At 40.1% G+C, this 22,015-nt stretch overlaps 1 non-coding gene and 1 pseudogene across 1 annotated transcript; one reads left to right on the top strand and one right to left on the bottom strand.

Annotated features, from left to right (window-relative positions):
• Positions 1 to 8,641: 8,641 nt before the first annotated feature.
• Positions 8,642 to 9,517, top strand: LOC136389355 (translationally-controlled tumor protein-like; annotated as a pseudogene).
• Positions 9,518 to 9,929: 412 nt separating this feature from the next.
• LOC136390349 (U7 small nuclear RNA) lies at positions 9,930 to 9,992 on the bottom strand. The gene has a single exon (XR_010748752.1). It is a non-coding gene; the product is annotated as a U7 small nuclear RNA (small nuclear RNA).
• Between the last annotated feature and the right edge of the window lie 12,023 nt (positions 9,993 to 22,015).

Genomic DNA, 22,015 nt, shown 5'->3' with positions numbered 1-22,015 from the left:
ATAAAGGCTACCATGTGAGAACTCACTGCTATGCAATTTCCAATTTCTTAGAGCTACTCTGTCTAGCATTCTCTGTAAAATCTGAAAAACATATATGGTGGTCATTGCAGCAGACCAGAGCAAATTTGCTTCTCTTTTTATGTGAATTATTAAATAAACTTAATTTTTTTTTTATGTTTTTCTTCTTTTCTTTTTTTTTTTTAAATAATTTTATTTTTTTAATGGGGTGACATCAATAAATCAGGATACATATATTCAAAGATAACAAGTCCAGGTTATCTTGTCGTTCAATTATGTTGCATACCCATCACCCAAAGTCAGATTGTCCTCTGTCACCTTCTATCTTGTTTTCTTTGTGCCCCTCCCCCTCCCCCTTTCCCTCTCCCATCCCCCCTCCCCCCCCATAACCACCACACTCTTATCAATGACTCTTAGTTTCACTTTTATGTCTCACCTACGTATGGAATAATGCAGTTCCTGGTTTTTTCTGATTTACTTATTTCGCTTCGTATCATGTTTTCAAGATCCCACCATTTTGCTGTAAATGATCCGATGTCATCATTTCTTATGGCTGAGTAGTATTCCATAGTATATATGTGCCACATCTTCTTTATCCAGTCATCTATTGACGGGCTTTTTGGTTGTTTCCATGTCCTGGCCACTGTGAACAATGCTGCAATGAACATGGGGCTGCATGTGTCTTTACGTATCAATGTTTCTGAGTTTTGGGAGTATATACCCAGTAGAGGGATTGCTGGGTCATAAGGTAGTTCTATTTTCAGTTTTTTGAGGAACCACCATACTTTCTTCCATAATGGTTGTACTACTTTACATTCCCACCAACAGTGGATGAGGGTTCCTTTTTCTCCACAGCCTCTCCAACATTTGCTATTACCTGTCTTGCTAATAATAGCTAAGCGAACAGGTGTGATGTGGCATCTCATTGCAGTTTTGATTTGCATTTCTCTAATAGCTAAAGAAGATGAGCATCTTTTCATCTATCTGTTGGCCATTTGTATTTCTTCCTGGGAAAAGTGTCTGTTCATATCCTCTTCCCATTTTTTTATTGGACTGGTTGTTTGTTTGTTGTTGAGTTTTATGAGTTCTTTGTATATTTTGGATATTAGGCCCTTATCTTAGCTGTTGTTTGAAAATATCATTTCCCATTTAGTTGGCTTTCTGTTTATTTTGTTATCAGTTTCTCTTGCTGAGCAAAAACTTCTTAGTCTGATGTAGTCTCATTCATTAATTTTTGCCTTCACTTCTCTTGCCTATGGAGTCAAATTCATATAATGCTCTTTAAAACCCAGGTCCATGAGTTTAGTACCTGTGTCTTCTTCTATGTACTTAATTGTTTCAGGTCTTATGTTTAGATCTTTGATCCATTTTGAGTTAATTTTTGTACAGGGGGAGAGACTGTAGTCCAGTTTCATTCTTTTGCATGTGGCTTTCCAGTTTTCCCAGCACCATTTATTGAAGAGGCTTTCTTTTCTCCATTGTGTGTTGTTGGCCCCTTTATCAAAAATTATTTGACTATATATATGTGGTTTTATTTCTGGACTTTCTATTCTGTTCCATTGGTCTGAGTGTCTATTTTTCTGCCAATACCATGCTGTTTTGATTGTCGTGGCCCTATAATATAGTTTGAAGTCAGGTATTGTAATGCCCCCAGCTTCATTCTTTTTCTTTAGGATTGCTTTGGCTATTCAGGGTTTTTTATAGTTCCATATAAATCTGATGATTTTTTGCTCTATTTCTTTAAAAAAACGTCATTGGAAGTTTGATGGGAATTGCATTAAATTTGTATATTGCTTTGGGTAATATAGCCATCTTGATTATATTTATTCTTCCTAGCCAAGAACAAGGTATATTCTTCCATCTCATTATATCTTTTTCGATTTCCCTTAACAATGGTTTATAGTTTTCATTATATAAGTCCTTTACATTCTTTGTTATGTTTATTCCTAAGTATTTTATTTTTTTTGTTGCAATTGTGAAGGGGATAATTCTTTTGAGTTGGTTCTCAATTGTTTCATTGTTGGCATATAGAAAGGCTATTGACTTCTGTATGTTAATTTTGTATCCTGCGACCTTACTGTATTGGCTTATTGTTTCTAGTAGTCTTTTTGTGGATTCTTTGGGGTTTTCGATGTATAGGATCATATCATCTGCAAAAAGAGATACCTTTACTTCTTCTTTTCCGATATGGATGCCTTTTATTTCTTTGTCTTGTCTGATTGCTCTGGCTAGAACCTCTAGTACCACATTAAATAAGAGTGGAGAGAGTGGACAACCCTGTCTTGTTCCTGATTTAAGGGGGAAAGCCTTCAGTTTTGTGCCATTTAATATGATGTTAGCTGATGGTTTATCATATATGGCCTTTATCATGTTGAGATATTTTCCTTCTATACCCATTTTGTTGAGAGTCTTAAACATAAAATTGTGTTGTATTTTATCAAAAGCCTTTTCTGCGTCTATTGATAAGATCATGTGGTTTTTGTTCTTTGTTTTGTTGATATGGTGTATTACGTTAACCGTTTTACATATGTTGAACCATCCTTGAGATTCTGGGATGAATCCCACTTGATCATGATGTATTATTTTTTTAATATGTTGTTGTATTCGATTTGCTAGTATTTTGTTTAGTATTTTAGCATCTGTATTCATTAGAGATATTGGTCTGTAGTTTTCTTTTTTTGTGCCATCCTTGCCTGGTTTTGGTATGAGGGTTATGTTGGCCTCATAAAATGTGTTTGGAAGTATTGCTTCTTCTTCAATTTTTTGGAAGACTTTGAGTAGAATAGGAATCAAGTCTTCTTTGAATGTTTGATAAAATTTGCTGGTATAGCCATCAGGGCCTGGATTTCTATTTTTGGGGAGGTTTTTAATGGTTTTTTCTATTTCTTCTCTACTGATAGGTCTGTTTAGGCTTTCTGCTTCTTCTTGACTCAGTCTAGGAAGGTTGTATTGTTCTAGGAATTTATCCATTTCTTCTAGGTTGTTGAATTTAGTAGCATAAAGTTTTTCATAGTATTCTACAATAATTCTTTGTATATCTACGGTGTCCGTGGTGATTTCTCCTCTTTCATTTTTGGATTTTGTTTATATGAGTTCTTTCTCTTTTTTCCTTGTAAGTCTTGCCAAGGGTTTGTCAATTTTGTTGATCTTTTCAAAGAACCAGCTCCTTGTTCTATTAATTTTTTCTATAGTTTTTCTGTTCTCTAATTCATTTATATCTGCTCTGATTTTTATTATCTCCTTTCTTCGGCTGGTTTTGAGTTTTCTTTGTTCTTCTTTTTCTAGTTCCTTAAGGTGTGAAGTTAAGTGGTTCACTTGGGCTCTCTCTTGTTTGTTCATATATGCCTGAAGTGATATGAACTTCCCTCTTATCACTGCTTTTGCTGCATCCCATAGATTCTGATATGTCGTATTGTCATTTTCATTAGTCTGTATATATCTTTTGATCTCTGCACTTATTTCTTCTTTGACCCATTCATTTTCTAAATGTATGTTGTTGTTGTTGTTTTTGGGTTTTTTTGTTTGTTTGTTTTTGTTTTCATTTTTCTGAAGCTGGAAACAGGGAGAGACAGTCAGACAGACTCCCGCATGCGCCCGACCGGGATCCACCCGGCACGCCCACCAGGGGCGATGCTCTGCCCATCCTGGGCGTCGCCATGTTGCGACCAGAGCCACTCTAGCACCTGAGGCAGAGGCCACAGAGCCATCCCCAGCGCCTGGGCCATCTTTGCTCCAATGGAGCCTTGGCTGTGGGAGGGGAAGAGAGAGACAGAGAGGAAAGCGCGGCAGAGGGGTGGAGAAGCAAATGGGTGCTTCTCCTGTGTGCCCTGGCCGGAAATCAAACCCGGGTCCTCCGCACGCTAGGCCTACGCTCTACCGCTGAGCCAACCAGCCAGGACCAAGTATGTTGTTTAGTTTCCACATTTTTGTGGGATTTTTTTCCCCTTTTTTGCAGTTGAATTCTAGTTTCAAGGCTTTATGATCAGAAAATATGCTTGGTTCAACTTCAATTTTTCTGAATTTGCTGATGTTGTTTTTGTGGCCCAACATATGGTCAATTCTTGAGAATGATCCATGTATACTGCAGAAAAATGTATACTCAGTCACTTTGGGATGAAATGTCCTGTAGATGTCTATCATATCCAGGTGCTCTAGTGTTTTGTTTAAGGCTACTATGTCTTTGTTGATTCTCTGTTTGGATGACCGATCTAGAGCCGTCAGCAGTGTATTGAGGTCTCCAAGTATGATTGTATTTTTGTCAGTTTTTGATTTAAGGTCAATAAGTAGCTGTCTTATATATTTTGGTGCTCCTTGGTTTGGTGCATATATATTAAGAATTGTTATGTCTTCTTGATTCAGTGTCCCCTTAGCCATTATGAAATGGCCATTTTTGTCTCTGAGTACTTTTCCTGTCTTGTAGTCAGCATTATCTGATATGAGTATTGCTACACCTGCTTTTTTTTGGATGTTATTTGCTTGGAGTATTGTTTTCCAGCCTTTCACTTTGAATTTGTTTTTATCCTTGTTACTTAGATGAGTTTCCTGTAGGCAGCATACAGTTGGATTTTCTTTTTTAATCCATTCTGCTACTCTGTGCCTTATTATTGGTGAGTTTAATCCGTTTACATTTAGTGTAATTATTGACACTTGTGAGTTCCCTATTGCCATTTTATATCTTGCTTTCTGTTAGTTTTGTGTCTTGTTTGATCCTTCTCTTTCGTTTTTCTATCTTTTGTTTTTATTTGGTTGTATTCCATACATCTTTCCTCTGTTGCTATCTTTTTTATCTCATGTGCTTCTGTGGTGGTTTTTTCAATGGTGGTTACCTTTGAGTAATGAAAAGGGTCCCTACCCTGTTCATTGTAGCGAACTATTTTGTGAGTACTTTTGCACTCCATCGTCCTTTGCTACTGTTAACCTCCATCTCTCCCCCTCTTTCTTTTTGTTGTTCTCACAGTTTAAATTTGGTTTTATTGTGTTCTTCTTGGAGCTTTTACTTGTGGCTCTGTTTTTTTTTTTTTGTTCTTTGTATCTGATTGGAGAACCCCCTTTAGTAATTCCTGGAGTGGGGGTTTTTTGATGATAAATTCCCTCATCTTTTCTGTATCTGTGAATGTTTTTATTTCTCCTTCATATTTGAAGGATAGCTTTGATGGGTATAGTATTCTTGGCTGAAAGTTCCTCTCTTTCAGGACTTTAAATATTGGGGTCCACTCTCTTCTAGCTTGCAGAGTTTCTGCTGATAAATCTGATGATAATCTAATGGGCCTTCCTTTATATGTTGTATTCTTCTTTTCCCTGGCTGCCTTGAGAATTTTTTCTTTGCTGTTGGTTTGTGCCAATTTCATTATGATATGCCTTGGAATAGGTTTGTTGGGGTTAAGAAAACTCGGAGTTCTGTTTGCTTCTTGAACTTGAGGCTTTAGTTCTTTCCACAGGCTTGGGAAGTTCTCATCTATTATTTGTTTGAGTATGTTCTCCATTCCATTTTCTCTCTCTTCTCCCTCTGATATACCTATTATTCTTATGTTATTCTTTTTGATGGAGTCAGATAATTCTCATAGGGCTATCTCATTTTTTTTAATTTTTTAGTCTCTTTCTTCTTCTCTGTTGTGCCTCAGGTTGCTTGTCTTCTATTTCACTAATCCTCTCTTCTATCTGACCTGTTCTATTAGCTAAGCTTGTTACTTCGTTTTTGAACTCGTGAATTGAGTTTTTCATCTCTGTTTGATTTATTTTTATAGTTTCAATTTCCTTGGACATATATTCTTTGTGTTCATTGAGTTGTTTTCTGAGCTCCCTAAATTGCCTTTCTGTGTTTTCTTGTATATCTTGGAGGATTTTTAGGATTTCTATCTTGAATTCTCTGTCATTTAGCTCCAAGGTTTCCAATATATTAAATTTTTTCTCCATAGATTTTTCCTCATCTAGCTGTGTTACCTCTCTTTCTTTTTATCCATGATATTCCATTTTCTCTTCCTTAATGGCAACTGAGGGTGGTTTTGTTGATAATATTAATGAGATTTAATAAAGAATAAAAAGTTTAAAAAAATAAAAAAAATTAAAAATCAAAAAGAGTTGTTTTTTTTAAAAAAAAATTAATAATGAAATAAAGAGAAATAAAATAAAATAAAAATTTTAAAAAAAGGAAATTATTCCCCCCCCTCCTTTTTTCCTCTCCTCTCCTCTCCCCTCTTTCTTGAGAAAATCTTGTGGTGAACTGTGAATTATAACAAACAATGCCTGTGATGGAGGGCCTGAATTGAGGAAAAGTAATAAAGGGGCAAAAAAAAGAAGAAAAAAAGAAAAAAAGGGGGGTATGAACCCACAAAAAGCAAATAAGGAAAAAATTTGGGTCAAGAATAAAATGATTTGCTTTTAGGTGTTAGTTGTCTAAGAGTTATGATGAGAGGAATAAGAGGGAAACAGATAAATAGGGGGACAAATTAAAAAATTACTATTGTATTTAGTGGAACAAGAACTAGATAAAATGGAGAGCCAGGGATGGGAGCACTGCTAGTGAGTTAAAGAGGTGAAGTAAAAACCCCCCAAAATGCCACAAACATAAGTTTGAGTCCCAGATAAGATAATTTGTTTGTTATTGAGGTTTGAATGAGAGGAAATGTAAAGGAGAAAGGAAGAAACTAATATAGAGGGAGAAAAGAAAGAGAGAGAGAGAAAGAAAGAGGGAACCACTCAAAGAAGAAAAAAGAAAGGAGAGAGAGAGAGAGTTAAGGGTTTTGGAGTGCAACTCTCATGGAGAGAAAGGAAGAGGAGAGAAAAGATAATGGGAGATGTAACACTTATGGGTAGTGTAGTTCAAGGAGAGGAGAGAGTAAGACCGGCAGAGAGTTAATCGGCCAAATTGGAGGAGGAAAAAAAGTATCAAGAATGAAGATAAGAGAAACAAACGAACAAATATAATAAAATGGGATAGGTTTTAAAGTCTGCAGATTATTCTTGATTTTGAGAGGTTATCTTCTTGCTTTTTCTTTTCTCTCCCTCTTCCTGGTCGGTGACTCTGTACCCCGGGTTCTGCCCCTTTGGCACACTCAGGTAGAGGTTTACAGTTGATAAGTCTTTATGGCAATGTCATGTATTGTGCTTTAGTCTCGTTGGCAGTCGAGGCTCATTAGCATTTATAGGCTCCGACAGTGAGAGAGTCCGTGTTCCTGGAGCCTTTCTCCTAGTCTTTCCTTCCTCAATTAGTAGCCTGATAATCCAGCTATGGGGTTGCTGCTGCCTCTGCCTGGATAGTAAGAGGCTCAAAGAGCTGGCAACTCCCCACTCTATTTCCACTCAGCACAGGGCTCTGAGTAAGGCTCAGTCAGTCAGAGCTGCTAGCATAATCAGGCGGGCTTTCCGGCCACTCAAAGACCTCTGGCTCTGCCACTCTGTCCGGTAACACAGGCGGGCGCCCACTTCCGGGGCGCTTGGAGGAAACTCTCACTCACTATCTGCGTGTGTAGACCAGGATATCCGGCCAGCAGTCTCACGCTCTGAGTGAAACCCCCAACTGCATGGAAAAGTTTTAGCATTGGAATTGGCTCTCGCTCCGTCCCCGTGCGCGGCTTTTGCAAGGCGCTGGGGCGGCCCGAGATTCCGCTTTGGCCCACACAAAGGCCCCTGACTCTGCCCCTCTGTGCGATAACACGGGCGCACACTGCCGAGGCACTCAGAGGAATATCTCACTCACTATCTGCGCGCGCAGACCAGGATATGAGGCCGGCCGCGTTTCCCTCTGAGTGAAACCCCCACCAGCACGGAAAATTTCCACTGTTGGAATTAGTTCTCGCTCCCTCCCGTGCGCGGCTTTCCCAGGGCGCTGGGGCTGCCCAGAGATTCTGCTTTCAGCCCACAGAAAGGCCTCTGACTCTGCCTCTCTGTGGGGTAACACGGGCACCCACTCCCGGGGCTTAGGAAGAAATCTCTCGCCCACTAACTGCGCACCAACCAGGAGATCGGGTAAAATGTTTGCCCCGCTTGTCTTTCTTTGTTTGGGTTTGGCGCGAGTGTTAGCTTGTATTGCCTGGGTTGCCACAGGATCAGTTTTTCCTCGGCTTGGATCTCCGTGCCACAGCCTGGTTTGGCCGTTTGTGCCGTGGCCTGGATCTATTCACCCCCTTTGCCCGCCTCAGTTTCTATATTCACAGTTACCAGAGAAAGCCGCCCTGTTTAGGTTAGTGAGGAAGGCGGAGCATTTCTTACTCCCTAATTCCTTCGGGGTTTGGTTATATATTTAGCCAATTTTTCACTCAACCATACCTTCGGGTGTATTGCGAAGCATCTGGAGGCTCCAAGTATAGGTTTTTCTGTTTCTGGTTGAAGATCTTGTTGAGTTTTGGGGGAGATTTATCGGTATCGCTTCCTACCCTGCCATTACTCTGACGTCATCTCCAACTTTTAAATTTTTAATCCCAAATATTCTGCTTGAGAGTGTTTCTCATTTTTTCTTCCCGCTTCCCTTTTTTCACCATATAAAATTACAGCAGTGGTTTTGATGAAATATTACAGGCAGGCTTTTTTACCTGCTCTCCCCACCCCACACCCCAGCACCATGCTCAATCCGAGCTCCGGGCTCCTGCTAAGCCAGTGCCACTGTCATCTGCCTCGAGCCACCATCATGGTCATCCACCAGGACCTATGTATGATGAGATGTTCTCTGATATCTACAAGATCAGGGAGAGCCTGACTAGGCGGTGGTGCAGTGAACAGAGCTTTGGACTGGGATGCGGAGGACCCAGGTTCAAAACCCCGAGGTCACTGGCTTGAGTGCTGGCTCACCAGCTTGAGGACGGGGTTGCTGGCTTGAGCATGGGATCATAGATGTGACTCCATGGTTGCTAGCTTGAGTCCAAGGTCGCTGGCTTGAGCAAGGGGTCACTCTCTCTGCTGTAGTCCCCCAGTCAAGGCACATATGAGAAAACAATCAATGAACAACTAAGGTGCCTCAACGAAGAATTGATGCTTCTGATCTCTCTCCCTTCCTGTCTGTCTGTCCCTCTCTCTGACTCTCTCTATCTCTGTAAAAAAAAAAAAAATGATCCAGGAGATCCCAGATGGGCTGTGCCTAGAGGTTGAGGGGAAAATGATCAGTAGGACAGAAGAAACATTGATGACTGGCTTATTGGTAGAAATCCTCCACTGAAGGACCTGAGAGCGAAGGTCTGGAAGACACAGTGATCACTGGTGTTGATACTGTCATGAACCATTATCTTTAGGAAAAAAGACTCACAAAAGAAGCCTATGAGAAGTACATCAAAGATTACATGATCTCAAGCAAAGAAAAACTTGAGGAACAGAGGCCAGAAAGAGTTGTCTTATATGCCAGGGGTTCAGAACAAATCAAGCACATCCTTGCTCATTTCAAAAACTACCAGTTCTTTATTGGTGAAAACATGAATCCAGACTCATGGTTGCTCTGCTGGATGAACGTGAGGATGGTGTGATCCTGTACATTATTTTCTTTAAGGATGATTTAGAAATGGAAAAATGTTAACAAATTTGGCAATTTGGATCTATCACCTGTCGCTGCAACTGTCATTTTGCTGCCTTTCATGCACACACCATGACTAGGACAAGTGGGACTGGTGTTATCTTGAGGTCTTCATTTATTTTGACTGTGATTTATTTAGAGTACAGGCACTGGTTTCTAAGAAAAACCATGTCAGGTAGGTTGTCTAAAAATAAAATGCATTTAAAGCCCTCTTCCCCAAAGAAAAGAAATACCATAGGCAGGTATAAATCATTTTTATCCATATGAAGAATAATTAGCATTCTAAATTGACTGTCCCAGTAAAGTTCTGGGAGAATACCTAACTTTTGTGCTCTATTCCAATTTATTAATTATTTTTGTTGGATTTATCAAATTATAACTTATATACAATAACATTTTCTCTCTTTTTTTTTTTAGGGGCCTTCCGGCAAACACCGGAAGACCTACTAGACAAATTCAAAAAGAGCTGTAAGCACTAACATTTTCATTTTTAAAGTGTACAGCTTAACAAATTTTAACACACACAACTGTTCAAACACCATCACAATTAAGATATAGAAAAATTTTATCACCCCAAAGAGTTCCCTTGCCTTCACAGTCAGTCCCCACCCCCATCCCAACTCTTGGCTCCAATTATCTAATTCTGTTTCTATAGTTTTGTCATTTCCAGGATGTCATATAAATGGACTCATATAGTAATTGGTCTTTTGTGTCTGGCTGCTTTCACTTAACAAAATGCTCTTGAGGTTTATCCATGCATACTTTACTCCTCTGTATTATTGAGTAGTATGCCACTGTATGGAGGTACCACAATTTGTTCAATCTTTCATTCATTATAGACATTTAGATTGTTCCAAGCTTAAAGCTATTATGAATGAATCTGCTATAAACATTTTCATTTAGGCTTGGATGGACATCAATTTTATTTCCCTTGGGAGTAGGGTTTAGGGGTCATATGGACAGTTTTATGTAACTGTACAAGTAACTACAAAACTGTTTTCCAAAATGGCCCTACCACGTGCTATTCTCACCAATTCATAAGCACTGTAGTTCCTCCACCTCCTCAACAGCACTTGGTATTGTCTTCTTCCTTAATTTTAGTCATTCTAGTGGGTATGTTGTGATATCTCATTGTGGCTTTAACTTTTATTTCCCTAGTGACTAATAATGTTGGGTATCTTTTCGTGTTCTTACTCATTACCTTTATTCAAGTGTCTGTTCAAACATTTTCTCCATTTTTTACCTGACTAGTAGCCTTATTTTTTAAATAAGTGCTTTGCAAATATTTTCTCCCAGTCTGTGACTTATTTTTTCATTATCTTAACAGTGCTGTATAAAGAATAGAAGTTTTTTTTATTTTTACAAACTCCAAGTTAGCTTTTATTTCTTTTACAGTTTATGTGTTTTGCATCCTATTTAAGAATTTAAAGACTTAAATTCTTTATGCTCATTGGTAAATAAAATAAAGCTATAGTAATCAATATAATATCATATTGACAAATATAGGTTGATGAAACAGAGTTCATTTGATTTTTATTATCACACCTAAAATATCAGTGATCCTTTAGTATCTCTAAGTAGTTAATGCTCACATTCTCTGATTCTCTTAAACTTTTTTCTGTTTGTTTGTTTGTTTGTTTGTATTGTGGTCAAAATAAGACCGAAACTTTGTGATGAATTGATACATCTCCTAACTCTACTTTTACTTATAGATTCTCCCTTTCATTTATATTTTCTTGCTTTTTTACTTAAATTGAAGAAACTGGTTGTCCTGTAGAATTTTCCCACAGTCTAGATTTTGCTGAGCTGCATCCCTGCAGAGCCATGTAACACATTTTTGTGTCCCATTTCCTATAAATTGGTACTTCTATTCAGAGGCTTGATCAGATTTAGGGTCATATTTTTGTTTTGCAAGGCTACTCAAAGATAGGGTGGGTTCTTGCTTGGGAGGCACTTATCATCTGACTTTCTCTGGGGACGTTGTTAGTCATTGAGAACCACTGCCGGGATCCACAGACTCCATTCTCATGCCAGTCCTTCCATTGTGCTGCTCAGCAGACCGTCACACAGTACCATGCAGCTCCTATATAAGTGGGTGCTGGTGACACAAGGTTTGGCACAGAAGTAGTTGGCAATCAGATGGGGAGAACACCAGCTTAGAAAGATATTACGGTAGCATGTAAGTGGGAAATTGAAGGAACCAAGTCTAAGCTAAAATCATAGAGAGAAGGAATTACTAGCACTTTTCAGTCCCTTGCCACATATTAACACAAGAAAGCCTTTGACTTTACTTCATATTCAGGATATTTTCCAATAAATCAATAGAACAATGAGGCAAATGAGCCACTAAAATATCTCAACTGCATATAGTTTAGGTGAAATATGGCTTAGCAGAAGGACATGAAGAAAAGATATGAACATTTTAGTGACAAGAAATTTGATATTGTCAATAGTCAACATCCTTTTACCTTCCACGCTCTCTCTCACCTCAACAACTGGTATAATCCTAGACTCCCTAAGCAGATTCACAACATCTAGACTTTAAAAAGTAATGATTCTGCTCTAGTCTGCCCTGGTCATGCCATTTCAAGAGAACCAAAAGTGGGAGATTTACAAAGAAAAATATAATTTGAGTAGAGAAACAATAGAGGTGTGACATGAAATAAGTAAAGAATAATCAGGCCCTGACTGGTTGGTTCAGCGGTAGAGCATCGGCCCGGCATGTGGAAGTCCCAGGTTCGATTCCCAACCAGGACACACAGGAGAAGCACTCATCTGCTTCTCCACCCTTCCTCCTCTCCTTCCTCTCTCTCTCTCTCTCTCTCTTCCCGTCCCACAGCCAAGGCTCCATTGGAGCAAAAGTTGGCCCGGGTGCTGAGGACGGGTCCCTGGCCTCCGCCTCAGGTGCTAGAATGGCCCTGGTTGCAACTGAGCAATGTCCCAGATGGGCAGAGCATCGCCCCCTGGTGGGCATGCCAGGTGGATCCCGGTCGGGCGCATGTGGGAGTCTGTCTGACTGACTCCCCATTTCCAACTTCAGAAAAAAAATACAAAATAAAAAATTGCTTCACCTCTTTTACAAATATCCACCAGAGTTCATACTGTGCCATGTTCTGAACCTATACCTAGAATTAATGTATTTCTATAGTTGATTGCCTTCAACAATCGACATTAATATGCCTAGTTTTTCTAAGAGGCAAGTTTACAGGAATCACCATGTATATGAATACTCAAGTTAGTAACTTGAGTTTAGCCAAGGATACTACTATATTTTTAACAGGACAGCAGCCAAGTTGATCTGTTTACTTGCAAATGGTTATAAGCAAAACATTACTGATGGAGGAAGAAGTAAAAAAAAGAAGATAAAAGGCAGAAACCTTGCCCTATCCCCTTCATCCAATCAATTCAACTTTAAACACTCAGTTTAATGGAGGTTTCTTTTAGAAAGCATTTCCTTTCCATTTCCCATCTGTTTTTGAAGTTACAATTAACCATTTTTTTAAAAGATTTTATTTATTGATTTTACAGAGATGGCTAGGGAGTGAGAAGCATCAACTCATAGTTGCTTCACTTTAGTTGTCCAATGATTGCTTGTCTTATGTGCCTCGATTTGGTATGCCCAGGGCCCTGAACCAGCAACTTCAGCATTCCAGATCCACGCTCTATCCCCTGTACCACCACAGGCCAGTAAATCTAGTTCAAGTGTCTCTTAGTGCTTCTATAACAACTCAAGGTAATTAGTCTATGTGTTTGCTTCTGTCTGCTAGATTGTAGACTCCTTAGGGAAGGGACATATCTCGTTTATTTTTCTGGTCCCTTGCTTAAAACAGTGCCAACAACAGAGCAAGTAGTCATCAAACATTTATAGATAAGTGAATACATGAATAGTTTGAAGTTCTCAAGAGCTAGCAATGACCTAATAGGAGTCTGGGGAGTCTTGTCTTTTAGGATATCAAAGAATGAAGAGAAATAAGAAGATGCTGTCTATTGGAGGTTCTAACTATTGAGAGAACATGGCCAAGACTCATTAACCAAATGGAGACAGTAGTAGAAATGGTTAGTTGTTCCCAGGACAATCCTGCCAATGGGATGTAAACATAAGTGCAGTGTGGCAGTTTCTTAACCTCTTCTTTTTCTCCCTCCTCATTACCAAGCCTGAATCTATGCTACAGCCTAGGGATGGGGAAAAGGTGTGGAGCGGCAGGGAGGCCAAAGGAGCTTGGGGTCCCAAGGACAGGACTTTGTGGCTCAGAGCTGCCACATGAGCTATTTATTGCCTAAGAAGGAAATAAACTATATTTTAAAGCCACTGATACTTTAGGTTTTCTATATCACTCTCAGTGAAACATATTCCTAAGCAATACAGGGCCTAAAGTGTTAGCAGCCTAGAGAGACTAATCACTGGCAAGTTTGGAGTAACCATCTTAAAAACGAAGTAAAGACCTAAAAATGTCTGCCCCTTCTACCCCAACCCAGAGCTAGGTTTCAGGACTCACTGGGGAAAACTTGGTTTGCAAAGTCAATTATGAGGAAACTTTCCCAGTAATCTAGAAAAACAATATGAGAGAAAGTTGGGGGCAGGAGAGGGGGTTAAGGGGAGAAAACAGAATGAAAGGGGATAAAACACAGAGAGAGCAAGAAACTGAGAGAAAATTAATGATAACAAATATCAGGCTTCTCCCAACTCCTTTCCCTTTCCCCCAACATGAGGATAGAACACAAAAAAGGGAAGGATAAGATTTGTACCCTATCTGAGAAAAACTACAAAACATTAGGGTTCAGTGGGGCAATAAAGTAGAGGCCAATCCCATAATTTTACAGATGAGTGAAGAAATGATGGTGCTCAGATCACACAACTATTAGATTCAGAGCCAATACGGAATCCCAAGATAGTATTTACTGTCTTGTACTATGTTCTCTTCTGTTAAAGATTTTGGATCATCAAAGACGTATGGATGCTTAATCCAACCTCCTCATTCTAAAAGTGAAGAAACACATATTGCAAGACATCAAATAAGCCTCCCATGGTGACACAGAGGGCTTTTTACTACCGATGCAAGCTTTTCTTTCCTAGTTTTTGCATATACATACAAGTGTTAGATAATTTCAAATATTAATCTAAATAAATGTGTATTTCTGGATAGCGGTAGAGATAAGAAACATAGCAAACATAAAAACACTCACTCCCTTATGACTCAAGTTATGTTGGTTCACAAACAGTTAACAGTTTATAACATCTAATACTCTCTTCCTGTGCTAACTAGCAGCTAGACTTAGGCAAACCTGTGTTTGCAAGTCCCAGAGAGGAAGAGGTGTGTAAGTATGTTTCAAATTTGCAAATGTTTTATGTTTGAACTCTCCTTATCCAGTAACACTATTCATCTTCATCTTCAAATGGCCCTGTTGAGTTTGTTGTGGTATATTTGCACATACTTCCCTTTCTGTGACTACACAGAACTTCTGTCAGCAGGTCGGATGGCTCCTAGAACTGTATCCCTCAAGTTACTATTAACTTCCCTATGTTGATAACATTGGCTTTCACCCCTGATGGAAATAGAGCAAAAAGAATGAGATCAAGGAGGAAATACACTGCTCACAAAACTTAGGGGATATTTTATTGCTTCATATTCATTTTGAAATATCCCCTAATTTTTGTGAGCAGTATAAATTTGGATAGAAAGAAGCAATCCTGACCCTGTGAATAAAATGCACATGGAAGTTTCAGTAATGTGTAAGGGCTCAACGGGGAGACACAGGTGTTCTCCAAAAGGGTACTCCTTATCCGCATCAGGATGCATGAAAGGGATGTCTGAGAGGTGTCAAGAGCAAGGTCACACTTTGAAACTAGTCTGCCCTGCACCAGGAAGAAGCCTTGGGCTATTTTTACATGGTAGCTCTCTTTTGTCCAAGGAGCACCAGTTGATGCCTTTGAAAACGTTCCCATGTCCCTACTTCATTCTTAATAAGGCCAAGCACATTGGTCACGCAGCTCACAGACAAAAAGGAATGTCTGTAGCTCTGGCCACAGTCATGAACTCATTGTGCTTTGCACAGGAAGCTCAGCTCTGCATGCTCAAATGCCAGCCTTTAAAGGTCAGGTCTAAGTAAATAGAAGCATGCCTAAGAGCACGGACAGTTAAGCTGAGCACCAGACATGCCAAACAGGAAAGCCAGACAGTGCCTCCCCTTTCCCCTGAGCAAGGTCAGGTACAAGCAGGACAAGCTGACCTTTGACCCTGGGAAGATTGCTCTCTGGAAAGGAAAGCATTCTCTCCTGATATTCCTATTGGAAGCAGTGCCTGGGCTTGAGGAGGGTAAAAGAGGTCTAAGAAACCTTTCCTGCAGCAGCAAACCGGACCAGCCTGGGCCTTCAGGTCCTTGACCTGCCATGCCCCTTTTCCTCCAGGCACAGGGGAAAGCTCCTATTCCCCCAGCATGCCTCTGGGCTCCAAAGAGAGTCCCATTGCTGGAAGGGTCCTTGCCCTCCTTGCCAACACCTATATCATAACTCAGCCGTAAAGAGTTCAAATAGATTTAGATCATGTGCTCCAACCCCTCCTACCTACCTGTCCATCAAAATCTACTTCAAAACCAGCTCCTCCACACAGACTCAGTGGTCCTTCTGTCTCTCAATACATTGGCCCCTTGGTACTCCCTGCAGTGCTGATCACATTCTGTTTTATATTAGAGTTGTTTGTGTACATAGTTTGCATAGTCCTTACAGGACCAGGTTGAAACCTACAAACCTTAAAATATTTGGGTGTCCTAAAAATTAAACAATAACGTTTATAATTTCTACAATTAAAGCTTTTATGCTTTGGGAGAAAACATGTCATTTTTTTTTAAACAAAACCCCCCCAAAAAAACCTTTGTTAACTCTGCTTTTCTAGTTCCTGAAGTCTTGTGGGTACTCAGCCAGCCTTGATCTTAACCACAAGGCGGACTGTGAGCATTTTCAGGACAAAGACAGGCTTATTCCTATCTTTTGGCCCTTTTAGATTGAGCACAGAGCCCAGAACATAGTAAAACACAATAAAAAAAATGTGGTGAAATGAATAAAGGTAGCAATAACTCAATGATGAGCAAGAAATAAGGTTGAAACAGGCTTATCCAAGGCTTCCTAGCGCCCCACACCGACCACACAGCTCGCTTCAGGCAGGAAATGGCCTGAGCCTTGATAAATAAGCAACACACAAAGCACAGCTTCTGACACTTCCTCTCCCTAGGGCTCAGTGCCCTTCGAGGGGAACCACCTGCCTCAAGCCTTCTTCAGAAAAGTGTTCATGGGACATAGGCATTAACATTGTACAGACTAACGCTTCTTTAGATTTTTCCAGGGACTGCTGCTACTGTTGCTGGACTCCATTTAGCAGATGCCTTAGGAATACAGCTCTCAAATGGTTTAGCAATTCTCTGCTTTTGATCCTTGCAGCATGGCTTTCCACACCTGCAATCAAAAATCAGAAGGTACCCACTGCCATTTCTTGTGTTCTTGGTAAGCAGTGAATGGCAAAGCCCAGGCAGTCCTGGGTCATGGCCAGGTTGGAAATGGGTAGAGGATGCAGAGCGGCAGTCTTTGGTGAACCCTAACCATGCTACTAGCTCCTCCTACCTTGTCCACGCAGAAGCACCTTCCAGCCTTTTGCTAGGTAGTAACAGTTTTCTGCCTCATAAAGCAACAGCCTGAGAGACTAAAAGCCATTGTCTGGGTTTCAGAAAGTACCCACAAGAGACAAGATACCATGGCCTAAGGGAATTCAGGAGGGCTAGACTTTTAAGGTCAAGGAGGACCTCCAGGACCAAGGGAAGAATCCATTCCCAGGGCAGTTCATCATGCATTCTGTGACTTCAGAGCTCAGGGGCATGCTTGCTGATGGAGTAGCTTGTAACTATATTTAGTCTTAGTCTCTAAACAAATTGTTTAGGAGGATTAATTTATCTAACTACTTAAAAAGTGTCTCATCTGGACTTGTTTTGTTGTAAGGTACCAAAAAGCTGAATATTGATATTGATATTCTGGGAGGAAAGCTCAGGCTTTCCTGTCAGGCTTTCCTATGCCATCCCTTCTTTAGGGAGGGGAGGGAGAAGAATGTGGAAGTTTCTGGCTTGCAAGACCAATGGGTTATTCAGTTTTAAATCTAAAATAGAGTGACCTCACGGAAATGGCGCCGTAAGCAGCGCGTCCGACAGATCTCCCCAAAATTTCAACAAATTCATCAACTAGAGACAGAAAAATCTATCCTTGGAGCATCCGGGAGTTCCATACACACTGAAGGTGAAAGGGCTGCTTTCACTTGGAACTGAGAGTCGGGAGGGAGCTGAAGGTGTGGAGGAAGCTAACTGCGGCACGGATGTTCGTTCAAGCCGAGGAGGGAGTGTGCCTGTGGTGAGTCAACCCACGCAAGCAACTGCCCGCCCACACTCGGGGAGCAACAGTCCCCAGGCACGAGCAGCTGCCCACTTGCCGTGAGAAACCACATGCCCCGCACCGGCGGGCTGCAAGCTTCCCCAGCGGCCTGCACAGCCCCAGTGTCCCCAGCTGCAGGCGTCCCCAGCTGCAGGCGTGCCTAGAGCACCCCATTTGCCCGCGCCCAGTGCACCCCATTCACCTGTGCCCAGTGCACCCAGAGCACCTCATTTGCCCACGCCCAGTGCACCCCAACTGCCAGCGGCAAACGGGGAGTGCGCCAAAGCGAACTTCCCTACGCCAAAGCTTCTCTCTGCGGGCAGGGCGCCTCACCCAGCCATTCAAGATAACAATCAAGCGTCGGGGGAGGGGCGCTCACGCAGCTTGCAGTCCGTCCTGGAGCACATCTGCAGATCCAATCACTGAAATTAGCTTAACCCACAGTCTGCTCACCTCCCAACTGACTAATTGACAAGATCTCTCTCAGTTCAGCGATCCAAGACAAGAGGCATGATATTCTTTAGTGCCTCTTGCTAAAGGGGTGGGGGCAACTTCTGATTGACAGAGCTTTCATACTCAGGGATATACACTAACAAGAGGGACTTGGCAGATGTTAAGACCTGTACTGCAGGCAGTGACTAGTGCATCTTCTTCCCAGCCAAAACAGGCTACAAAGGGCAGAAAGCCTGGGGAGAGTGGTCCCACAGAGTGCTAGGTGGGCTGAACAGGCCTGAAGGCTCATTGAAAGTCACCCTGAGAGCAATTGGCTCCCAGCCCCGCCTGATTACGCTGGCGGTTCTGACTGCCAGAGCCTTACCCAGAGCCCTGCATTGAGTGGGGTTAAAGTGGGGATTTGCCAGCTATTTGAGCCTCTTACTCCCCAGGCACAGGCAGCGGCAGCCTCATAGCTGGATCACCAGGCTGCTAATTCAGGAAGGGGAGACTAGGAGAGAGGCTCCGGGAAAACAGACTCTCTCATTGTCGGAGCCTGCAAACGCTAACAAACCTTGACTACCAACGAGACTGAAGCCAACTATATGACATTGCCGTAGAATCTCATTAACTGCAAATCCCTACCTAAGCATGACACAGGGGCAGAGCCTGGGGTACAGAGTCACCAACCAGGAAGAAGGAGAGGAAAGAAAAAGGAAAAAGTTAACTTCTCAAAATCAAGAAAAATCCACAGACTTTATAACTTGTTCCACTATTTTTTTTTTTGTTTCTTTTATCTTCTTGCCTTTATTATTATTATTTCTATTTCCTCCACCTTGGTCCTTTTATTCTCTGCCTGTCTTACTCTTTCCTTTTATTGAACCCATAAGAGTTACATTTTATTTCTTTTCTTCTTCCTTACTCTCCATGAGGGTTATACTCCAAAACCCTTAACTCTCTCTCTCTCTCTTTGTTTTTTTTTTCCTTTTTTTCTTCCTTTCTTTTTCCCCTTTTTCTTATTTCTCCCTTTCTATTAGTTTCTTCTTTTCTCCTTTTACTTTTCCTCCCATTCAATCCTCAATCACAAACAAATATTTAATTTGGGACTCAAGTTTTTTTTGAGGCATTTTGGGTGCTTTTAACTTCACTTTTTAACCCATTAGCATTCTTCCCAACCCAGGATCTCCATTCTATTTAGTCTTGGCTCCACTTAATACAATAGTTTTTTTCTCCTTTTTTCTGTTTCCTTTTTATCCCTCTCACTATATCTCTTAGTCAACCATCACTTACAAGCAAATCATTTTATACTTGACCAAGATTTTTTCCATTTTTCCATTTTGTAGGTCCCTACTTCCTTTTTTGCCCCTTGAACACTTCCCCCCAACTCAGGCCCTCCGTTATAGGCAGTTCTTGTTCCATTTAGCATAATATAATTCACAGGTCATCACATTATTTTCCTAAGGAGGAGGGAACAGGAGGGGAAGAGAAGAAAGAAAAGGGGAGGAAATAATAAATTATTATTGGGTTTTTTGTGGGGGTTTTTTTCCAAAAATATTTTTTCCATTTTTTTTACTCTTTATTCTTTATTAATTCTCATTAGTGCTATCAACAAGACCACCCTCAGATGCCATTAAGAAAAAGAAAATCAAATATCATGGATACAAAAGATAGAGAAGTAACACAGATAGATGTGGAAAAATCTATGGAGAAAAAATTTAATATATTGGAAACCTTGGAGCTAAATGACAGAGAATTTAAAATAGAAATCCTAAAAATACTCAGAGATATACAAGAAAACACAGAAAGGCAATTTAGGGAGCTCAGAAAACAACTCAATGAACACAAAGAATATATTACCAAGGAAATTGAAACTATAAAAATAAATCAAACAGAAATGAAAAACTCAATTCACAAGCTGAAAAATGAGGTAACAAGCTTAGCTAATAGAACAGGCCAGATAGAAGGTAGGATTAGTGAAATAGAAGACAAGCAACTTGAGGCACAACAGAGAGAAGAAAGAGACTCAAAAATAAAAAAAAAAGAAAGCCCTACAGGAATTGTCTGACTCCATCAAAAAGAATAACATAAGAATAATAGGTACATCAGAGGGAGAAGAGAGAGAAAATGGAATGGAGAATATACTCAAACAAATAATAGACAAGAACTTCCCAAGCTTGTGGAAAGAACTAAAACCTCAAATTCAAGAAGCAAACAGAACACCAAGTTTTCTTAACCACAACAAACCTACTCCAAGGCACATCATAATGAAGATGGCACAAACCAACGACAAAGAAAAAATTCTCAAGGCAGCCAGGGAAAAGAAGAATACAACATATAAAGGAAGGCCTTTTAGATTATCATCAGATTTCTCAGCAGAAGCTCTACAAGCTAGAAGAGAGTGGACCCCAATATTTAAAGCCCTGAAAGAGAGGAACTTTCAGCCAAGAATACTATACCCATCAAAGCTATTCTTCAAGTATGAAGGAGAAATAAAAACATTCACAAATACAGAAAAGATGAGGGAATTTATCATCAGAAAGCCCCCACTCCAGGAAATACTAAAGGGGGTTTTTCAACCAGATTCAAAGAACAAAACAAAACAAAACCACAAGTAACAGCTCCACCAAGAACACAATAAAACCAAATTTAAACTGTGACAACAAAAGGAAAAAAAGGGGGGGGGAGAGGACGGAGATTAACAGTAGCAAAGGACGATGAAGCGCAAAAACACTCATAAGATAGGGTACTACAATGAATATAGTAGGTACCCTTTTCATTACTTAATGGTAACCACCCTTGAAAAAACCACCACAGAAGCACATGACTTAAAAAAGGTAGCAACAGAGGAAAGAAGTATGGAATACAAACAAACAAAAACAAATGATAAAAAAACAAGAGAGAAGAATCAAACAAGATACAAAACTAACAGAAAGCAATTTATAAAATGGCAATAGGGAACCCACAAGTGTCAATAATTACACTAAATGTAAATGGATTAAACTTACCAATAAAAAGACACAAAGTAGCAGAATGGATTAAAAAAAAATCCAACTATATGCCACCTACAAGAAACACATCTAAGCAACAAGGATAAAAACAAATTCAAAGTGAAAACAATACTGGAAAACAATACTCCAAGCAAATAACATCCCAAAAAAAGCAGGTGTAGCAATACTCATACCTAATAATGCTGACTACAAGACAGAAAAAGTACTCAGAGACAAAAATGGTCATTTCATAATGATTAAGGGGACACTGAATCAAGAAGACATAACAATCCTTAATATATATGCACCAAACCAAGGAGCACCAAAATATATAAGACAGCTACTTATTGACCTAAAAACTGACAAAAATACAATTATACTTGGAGACCTCAATACACTGCTGACGGCTCTAGATTGGTCATCCAAACAGAGAATCAATAAAGATATATTGGCCTTAAATGAAACACTAGAGCACCTGGATATGATAGACATCTACAGGACACTTCATCCCAAAGCGACAGAGTATATACATTTTTCTCTAGTGTACATGGAACATTCTCAAGAATTGACCATATGTTGGACCACAAAGATAACATCAGCAAATTCAGAAAAATTGAAATTGTACTAAGCATATTTTCTGATCATAAAGCCTTGAAACTAGAATTCAACTGCAAA

The sequence above is a fragment of the Saccopteryx leptura genome, chromosome 1 (assembly GCF_036850995.1).
Source record: "Saccopteryx leptura isolate mSacLep1 chromosome 1, mSacLep1_pri_phased_curated, whole genome shotgun sequence".
Taxonomy (NCBI): domain Eukaryota; kingdom Metazoa; phylum Chordata; class Mammalia; order Chiroptera; family Emballonuridae; genus Saccopteryx; species Saccopteryx leptura.
The sequence above is the reverse complement of the archived record's forward strand: the minus strand, read 5'-3'. Positions and strand labels throughout refer to the sequence as shown.